This window comes from Excalfactoria chinensis, chromosome 1 (genome assembly GCF_039878825.1).
Source record: "Excalfactoria chinensis isolate bCotChi1 chromosome 1, bCotChi1.hap2, whole genome shotgun sequence".
Classification (NCBI taxonomy): Eukaryota; Metazoa; Chordata; class Aves; order Galliformes; family Phasianidae; genus Excalfactoria; species Excalfactoria chinensis.
Window position 1 is genome coordinate 68443145 of NC_092825.1, and position 9070 is coordinate 68452214.

Sequence of the window (9070 nt, forward strand, 5' to 3'; positions counted from 1 at the left end):
GACTCCCCCAGCTCCCCGGGCAGCTGTGCCAGTGCCCGACTGCTCTTTCAGCCCAGACGTTCTTCCTAATATCCAACAGGGACCTCCACTGTCGCAACTTGAGGCCGTTCCCTCTGGTCCCATCGCTGTTACCTGGGAGAAGAGGCCGACCCCCACCATGGAACACCTTTCCGGGAGTTCCATGAAGTGAGGCCTCCCCTGAGCCTGATTTCCTCAGTGGTGTTAGTACTGCAATGCAAACAATTGCTTGCACCCGTTGGTACCCAGGCATTCTCATTAAAGATGTTAGGAGTGCCAGTAAATCAGCACAAGGGTGTTATTTGTGTATGAGTGTCCCTAATCTGTAGCCCGTATTTCTCTGGCAAGGGAAAAAGCGAACCTGTTGGTTAAGCATCGGGTTGTTACAGGGCAGGAGCAGCAGTGGTGGGGTGCGTGTGTGCTGTAACACAAACGAGTGCTGTTCCTGTGAGGTTTCTTCTCTGAGTGCAGCAGGGAGCAGCCTTCCATTGGCAAAAACACTGTGGCTGCCCACCACAATAGTGAGGCTGAGGCAGAGATGTGCAGGGCTGAGCCGTGACCTCCCGGGAGCAGAGGTGCGCCCAAATACGCTCAGGTCACCTAAACCTTCAGGTTTGGGGCTCAGGGTCTCCTTTTCATGACCGAATCCTTGTTGTCAGGGCCCTGAGCCTCTGGGTTGGATCCAAAGACGTCACTGTATTCTTACATGCTCTTTTGGATGTCCCAGGCTGTCACCTTTGGGGTGTGGTCTCTCAGTTTCAGAGCCCACCATTTCATTTTAAGATGCAAAATCACCCTCTGAGGCTCCCCGTGCTTTCCTCAAGAGGAAAGCCCCATTTATGGAGCTCCCAAATCCTCGTCCTAGGAGCCAAGGCCTGAAGTTTAGGACCCAAAGCCTCCTTTCAGGGACCTAACACTCATTTTTGGGGATTAGTCAGTGTCCAAATCCATACAAGGAGAGGGAAGTGCACCTGTCTTACTTACAGCTGAGTTATCTTAACCCAAGGGCTCATTTCCATAGCTTTAGAAGATTAAGCAGCTAATAACTGACAGAAGAGTATGAAGCCTCAATATTTGCTAATAACCTGGATGGTAGGATGTAGTATGCTCTCAGCAGGTTTGTGAACTGCACTGAACTGAGATGAGCAATCAATACCCTGAGGTGCAGAACTACTGTCCACTGTTTTCTGGGGCTACCCCTCTGCTGCCATCTGTCACACGGTAACAAAATGTAACAGGTTATTGGCAGGAAGGTTCAGCCTCTACTGCCATACCACCAACATCCACTCAGGCATTGCAGGCCAATATTATATTGTAAGCCCCCAGCCACCAGCAGCCATTGCTGTTCCTCTAGTGTGCTCAGCTGGCACATCTTTCCAGATTTTGGAGGGGTGAGCAAGGTTAGACGGAAGAGGAAATTGCTAGAGCTCACTAGGGGCTTGCTTAGCTTTCCCCACCTAAGAATGTGTATTAAATATACTTTATATTGTTATGGCTGGCTTTTATGAGGAGAAGAAGGTGAAGTACTTTTTACTCTGCACAGATGTCATACATTTTTCCTACTCGTCCTTGCTCATGAAGCTTCAAGCTCCTGGTAGAAGATACCAGAGTGCTATAGCCACTCAAATATATATATATTAATATATATTAATATATTTATATATTTATATAAATAGTCCTTGCTCCTGATCTGTCTGCTCTGTTTCTTCCCCAGCTACATAATGTGTTAATTCAATTTAGCCCTGAGGACTGCTTAGGGTTTTTGCACCCTTGCACAGATGGTACACTAGGTGTTCAGACTTTTGCTTTCATTTACATTCAACATCTTCAGTCTCCTCTTCTGAGCCCTACAGAAAAACACAAATGCTTGCCAAAGACAAATTGTTCTCATTTTCTTCTGCCTCTATATGGGGAGGTGAGAAGGATATTGCTATAGGTGTGCTTCCCACCCACATTTTTTCTCTCTGCCAAACACATTGCATCAAGAACAATTAGAAAATATCTCTTTGTGTGGGCCCTAAGACTATATGTAAAGTACAGAAATATTTTTCTGCTAATAAAATTTACAACAACATGAAAAAAAACTCCTCTTGCATGATCTTTGGTCTGATCTTCAGAGAACTCATTCAGCTGATATGGTGAGGAACCCTCCTGGTGTGATTGCTCTAGCAAAGCTGTTCTTCCAACCTTAGGAAGGGAGAAAAGGATGCTCAGGAGTTGTTTATTCAGTGAAGAGGTCAAACAAACAACCAGAAAGAGCTTTCTTTGAAAGTTGCAGCTATACGCACTCAGTACAGAAGCATATTACGGAAAAGACATTCTTTCTGCAACAGCTTCTGCAAACACTGTCATATTGTTCCCCAAAGCACCTTCCCAGGGAGCTGGACCCTGTACCTCAGTGTGATAAACAGGCAGAGAGCAAGGCTGAATTGACAGTAATCAAATATCTGACCCAAGAAAGGAACCGCAACATCCATTACCACCATGGCAGCAGAAGCAGAAATTCGACAGATGTAAGCATGAGGGCACTTGTCTGACAGTTGCTGCAAATATTTCAAACAGGAGCTTAATTGTATTTCATGTGATCACTGTTTAGTGGTGTTTAATCCTTGGACCTGTCCTGCTCGACTACAAAAGGCAAACGCTAGCTTCCCCTGCCGCCCTGTCTACATGCTGCAGGACTCCAGGGTGTTTGTTTCAGTCACCACTGTGAAGCTGGAAGTCTGTACTCCTGTGGTCTATGAGAGTCAGTATCACCAGCAACATGGTGCAGTGGACTGTGTGTGGAATGCCATAGGCTGAATGGGGATGTTCTTTGCTTAGGGCCAGCTGGAAATGAGGCTGGAGAGGCGCTCCAGCTCTGTGCCCAGAGAAGTCCCAGAAGATTCACATCCGGTGTCCTGACAAATATCAAGTTTGGTTCAAGATTAAACATGTGCAAGATTTTTGTGCAAAAGCTACATCCGAGTGCAATGGAGCTGAGCAAGGCAGAAATCCTCACTCACTGCCTCTCCATTTCCATTTCCACCTCTTCTCATTGCACAGGGATTGAGCCAGCATCTCTCACCCTGTAGCTGCTGCCCTTACCTTGCCAAGGAGCCTCTAGGATCAGTGTTCTTCCAGCACTGGCATGCTCCCACCCAGCATGAGTGGCAGGCACCGTCCTATCAAAGCAGGTTATCACTTTCTCCCCTCCAACACAAAGCAAAGCACTCTACACCTCTGCCAGCTACCCTAACCACATCACAAACAAGGAGGAATCCACACAGGTATTCAAACCATCTGGATGTTGTGCCTCCACAGCAATTAAAACCACACTCACTTCTCGCACAATGCCTGGAGGGAAACAGACAGAATTGCAGGGCACGGGAGGACATGCCACGGTGAGCTTAGCTTCCTCATAGCCCAGCTCCGTATTGTAACTTCCAAAGTGGTTTGCAGCCTGAGAATCTGGTCCACCCTCTCCCTGGCATGACGTGCCCTTTCTTCTGGAACACATTGTACCAGAAACATGCTCATGAGGAGCCGCAGCTACTGGGTTGCCCTGCCACCCCTTAGTGCTTTTTGGTAAGGGCCTCTCGGGCACCATCAGACCCCGGGGGGCTGGGACCACCCAGGGCCAAGCCACTCAGCACACACTGCAGAGTATGGATTGCTTAGAGTTGGGTTTCACCCCAGCTGAGGACAGTGGTGCAGCTGAGGTGCTTGTAAGCACTCTGCCATCCACTGCCATCCAGAACACGTCCTTCCTCTCCCATATATGCCACAGAGATTTGCCATGCCCGGGTCCATGGGGTGCCTGCCTGCCAGCACCAGACACCATGGAGACTTTCCCAAGGTAGTGTTTCCATCAGACAAAGGGAGATTGCAGAAGTGCTCTGCAGTATTGCCACAGTTTTGATGGCATCTCAGAGGATGTGAGGTGGGTTTCTCCCCCTGCTTTGAGTATGCTGCCCATCACCACCCACAGTATGATGTGATGCCTAGGGGCACCCAGGCTTCCAACACACATGTTGTGGGACCCCAGAAAGTACTTGAAAATCTCCCCCACCCACCAAAATCCCTTTGTATTTCCTGCTTCAGAAACACTGCAGAAACAAAACTGCATAAAGGGCAATTTTATTTGTTGTGTTTCAACACCTCTGCTTTTCTATCACCAACACCAAGTTTCCAGGCAGGGATCTGAGACAAAAATAATGCTTTTCAGAAGGCAGGAAGATATTCCTCTCGAGGGGAACAGAGAAGCTTGCTGGCACTTCTTGATGCCTGTTGTCTGCATAATAAAACACCAAACCAGGACCCACATGCTCATGTTACCCCCAGTCTCCCCTTAGGTCTCTACTGCTTTCAGTGACTTGAGACAAGGTACTTCCTCTCTTAATACCTTTCCAGTAGAAACCTCTCATTCCTTTGCATCCCACAAAAAACTTTTTGTTCCACCTGACTCTTTGCAGTGCAGGCAGCCTTAGCTTTACACACGTGTAATGTCTAACAAAGCAGGGCCCTGCTTACTCACTGCAGTTCCTGGAAGTTTGCTCAGCAGAAATAAAGAACAGTTGGGCAACTTGGCTGCCAGACTGCAAGCTGCCATAAGTTTGCAAATCAATCATTAGTTAGATGAGACTAAAATCTTCTGCCTGGGTTCAACTGGGTGTAATCTTTTTGGTAGCAGCGTATTTTCTAGGAGGAAAACAAATAAATACGTAAGTAAGATTTCAGAGATACTTACAAGATTTGCAAATACAGGTCAAACGATGCAAACAGTTCCAGCTGAAAAAAGAGGCAGGGGAGATTTTTGTAGCATTGAAAAACTTCAGTCTTTCAGTACCTGAAAATGAAATACAGATATGCAGATAAAGAAATGACAAATGGAAACTTCAGGGTGGAAATTTACATTCAGAAATCGAGTCAAATTTATACAAGGAGGGCTCTAAGTGACAGGAGTAAGGAGACTATACCACTCTGGATCGAGTAGAGTGTTTCTTACTGTTCTCTGTCTGTTGGTTTGTTTGTTTGAATTATTTTTCTAGAGGAAATAAAATCATTTTCTTTGACTTGCAGCACCATTTCTCCCCAAAATATTCCCCTTCTCCAAATTAGTCACATCAGCAGAATTCTGATGACAAAAATTTGCAAACGTTATGACGGCTCAAAGCACTTCTTCAAGGTACGTACTTTTGTTCTGGACAGCTGGGACCGCAGGAAAATACCCAATATGTTCAGGGACTTCTGATGAGCGAGGAGAGTCAGAAGTAAACCCAGGTTTTTGATCCTCATTTTCTTGACAATTATGCAATAAGTCTGGATGGCGCTGGCTGGGATGCTTTTTTCTCCTGATAGATGATCTCTTCACTATCTTCCCAGGATCTATTTGAGGAACACTTTGGAGGTGCAGCTTTATCAACATGGGAAACTGAAATGCAGAAAGATTTTTGAGCTGTATTTACATACTAAGAGGCCTGGAAATCTGGGGCGCCTGTGTTTTTGGCTGCGTGACTTCAGATACCTGCAGCCTGATTTGCATGAATATTATGCACCCAGAACTCCTACCGAGATCAAAAAACCAGCTCAGTGCCTCTGCAAAAACAGGTTGCTGGCATCCAGAACTGGAGCCAAGTAAACACTGTGCATTTTTCAAAAATCTGGGTCTGCATCCCTCATTAGGGGTGGCCACTGAATCATATGCAGGCTTCAGTCTCAACAGCTTTTGGTAGGATTTAGTCCAACTTATAGTTTTAAAAATGACCATTTGAGCCCCTCGTATAATTTCAGAGGCTGCCAGTTGACCTCTTGCTCTCTCTTTTGTATTTTATTTATCACATGATTTGAGGCATTTTTGAGGCATCTACAGCCTGCAACCACAAACTGGCTGAGGTTGACAGGGATGTCTGGAGGTCATCTGATCCAACCTCTGCTCAAGCAGGGCAACTCAGAGCAGGATCATGTACAAACAGATTTTAGTCTCCAAGGATGGAGACTCCACAACTTTTCTGGGCAACCTAGAAGTACTGCAAGTGCTCTGCATTCACTGTGGGCCACATTGACATGTGCACACATATGCAAATACAAAAGCAGTCATGCTACAGCAGTCACCATGAGGTTTTGCCAAGTGTAGATTGCCTTAGAGTTTAACAAGAAGGCCCATATTTTGTTTGTGGAATTTCATCATGCTATGAGGTCTATGTTAACAGTCATGCTTGTTGATGCTCTTACACTGCTGTACCAGCAAGCTGGGCTGCTCATGGCTCAGTTCTCACCAACCCTCACTGGGAAGATGCAGCAAATAGAGGTGTTTTAGTCAATATGCCACCATTCTGTGGGGAAAATAGAAAAGATTTAGTAAAACTTCCTGCTTTTCTTGCAGCCAGGTGATCTCCAGAACTATCTGCACTATTCTGCAACACTTCCCTTTGGGGTTTTGTTTGGTGTGGTCAGATGGAGGTGGCTGTGCTTGGCTCTGACAAGGAGAATTCACTGCCGGAGTTTGGAAAGGACACTGCCATGCCCATGGGGTTAACCCAACAGGGACTGGGCTCCCTCCAGCAGTGGCAGGATTGATGGGTGGTTGCTTTCATGTGCTTTTTGTTTCTTGTTCATCACCCTGGCATCTGAACAGTTTGCATCTTTGGTTTAACAAAGGTCTAACCACAACAGCTCCCTCCTAACATGAAGGGGGAAAAGTGAGTGCTTCACAGAGGGTGGGGTGCAGAAACAAGCAGATTCCATCTCGTTTCTATTCTGATGTTCATCAAACATAGCTTGGTAGGCAAACAGGTCTGCTTCAGCCCTCAGAAGCACAGTGTCAGTGCCAGCATTGCATCAGGATGGCAGTGCTTGGAGGAGCTGTGGTCACACTGTTTTTGTTTGTCATCTTTGCACCTTTCGCTTGTGCTACAGTATTAAAGCCATGCTTTGGTTTGGACACGGCACAATAGCTAGAATGCAAGGAGAAGGTGTTAAGAAAGGCAAATTAATCATTTCTAAAAATGACTGCTTAAACCAGATGGTTACAGGTACAGTCTCTTCTGGGAAGGAACTGTATTTGCTGTGAGTTCTTCCACTGATGTCAGTTTGTATTTCAAATCAGCTTTGACACAACCATGACAAAGTCTTTGAAGTCCGAACTAAATGTGCTGTAGATCATTATTCGCAACCACTCAGGTGGATAGGGAATATTTTTCTTTTGAAAGGTCCTGCCAAACCTGTCCTGCGCTTTATTTGCTTTTAGAGGCACTCTGGTCATTCTTTAGGAAGAAGTAGTATGGAAGAAAGAAAGGACAGTAACAATCCATCAGGTAGCAGCCTTCAAAACTCACAATTCAAAACCTCAACCATTACAGAAGCACAACTGGAATATGCTGCATACTAAGAATACTATATAGGGGACCTTTCTGCAGGATGTTCCCCAAAGGCCAGCTCCATGACACCCTGCCCCACACTTACTTCACTGGGAGCTAAGTTGCTTAGATAGAGATACCAGCATTTGCAAAGTTCTACACAAGCATTCAGTGTTTGAGTGGGTGATAGTGAGTACTTGGGGAGCACAAATCCAAGTCAGTCCAAGCTGCCACCATCTAGGATTTTATAATGCAAGGATTGGCAGGGATGGAGCTACGTGCATCTATCTCCCGAATGGTTTTCACTAAATCACAGAACCACAGGGGTTGGAAGAGACCTCAAGAGATAATTAAGTCCAACTCTTCTGCTAAAGCAGGTGTCCTACAATAGGTCTCAACAGTGGGTGTTCAGACACGTCTTGAATACCCCCATAGAAGGAGACTCCACAACCCCTCTGGACAACCTGTTCCAGTGCTCCATAAACCCTACCGTAAAGAAGTTCTTCTGCATGTTAGTATGGAACTTCTTATGTTCAAGTTTTAGGCCATTACTCCTTTTCCCATCACTACATACCACCAAGAAGAGCCTGGCCTCATCCATTTGCCTCCCACCTCACTTCAGATATTTATAAACATTTCTCCGATATCTTCTTTTCCCCAGGCTGAACAGACCCAGGTTACTCAGCCTTTCCTAGTAAGGGAGATGCTCCAGACCCTTAACCATCTTTGTGGCCCTCCGCTGGACTCTTTCAAAGAGATCCCTGTCTTTTCTGAACTGGGGAGCCCAGAACTGGATGCAGTAATCTCAATGTGGCCTCATCAAGTGTCCTGATTTTCATATTTTTTTGGTATTCTGCATCAGAACATCATGAACTTCCCTGGGAGTTAAAGAGTTAATGTTACAGCTCCACAAATTGTAGCTATTTCCTGTTTCCTCTTCTCAGAAGAGCAGAATTGAACTACAACTCCCAGAAGATTTCATTTTTCCGTTTCCCTTTTCCCTTTGGAAGGAAAGATAAAATGGACTGAGAGTGACAAGTTTTCCCTCTGTGCTCCCTGGCCACTTTGCCTACAGCAGTAGAGTAAGGACTTTGGTTTTGGAAACTCTCTCATTTTATTTGATTTATTAGCTCTAGTCATATTATATTGTATAATCTTGCATTGCACTACTATATTTAGTAAACTAAGCTTTTTTCCTTTAGCTTGTTGCAGCTGTATTCCTAGTCTAGGCCTATCTCCATACCTTTTCTCCTCTGTGGATCTTTGGGTCACTTTACCCCCCTGTCATGGATTCTAGGCTGAACTAGACTGAACTGTGACATCGGGACAGAGTAGAGGGAGAGGATAATCTCTCTTGATCTGCTAGCTACACTCTTTGTAATGCACCCCAGGATACCCTTGGCCTTCTTGGTCATGAGGGCACACTGATGGCTTTTGAAGGTGTATAATTTTTACACAAGTGTTGTTAGAATGGTTTTTGGTTAAAGTTCTGTGTAGGAGTCATTTTGAATGCCCCAAAACCCAGTCTGCTCCCACTAGACAAGAAGTATCTCAGCAAGAGAGACTGTAGTAGTAAAGGGTGACAACATCAAGGGCCCAAGCCTAGGTTTTCGTTGTGTTGGCATACAGAAAAAGGAGATGTTGGGTTTGAGAGATAGTGTCAGCAGAAAACCCAGGAATGGAAAACAGCTGTCAAGACAGCTGAACCAAAGGCA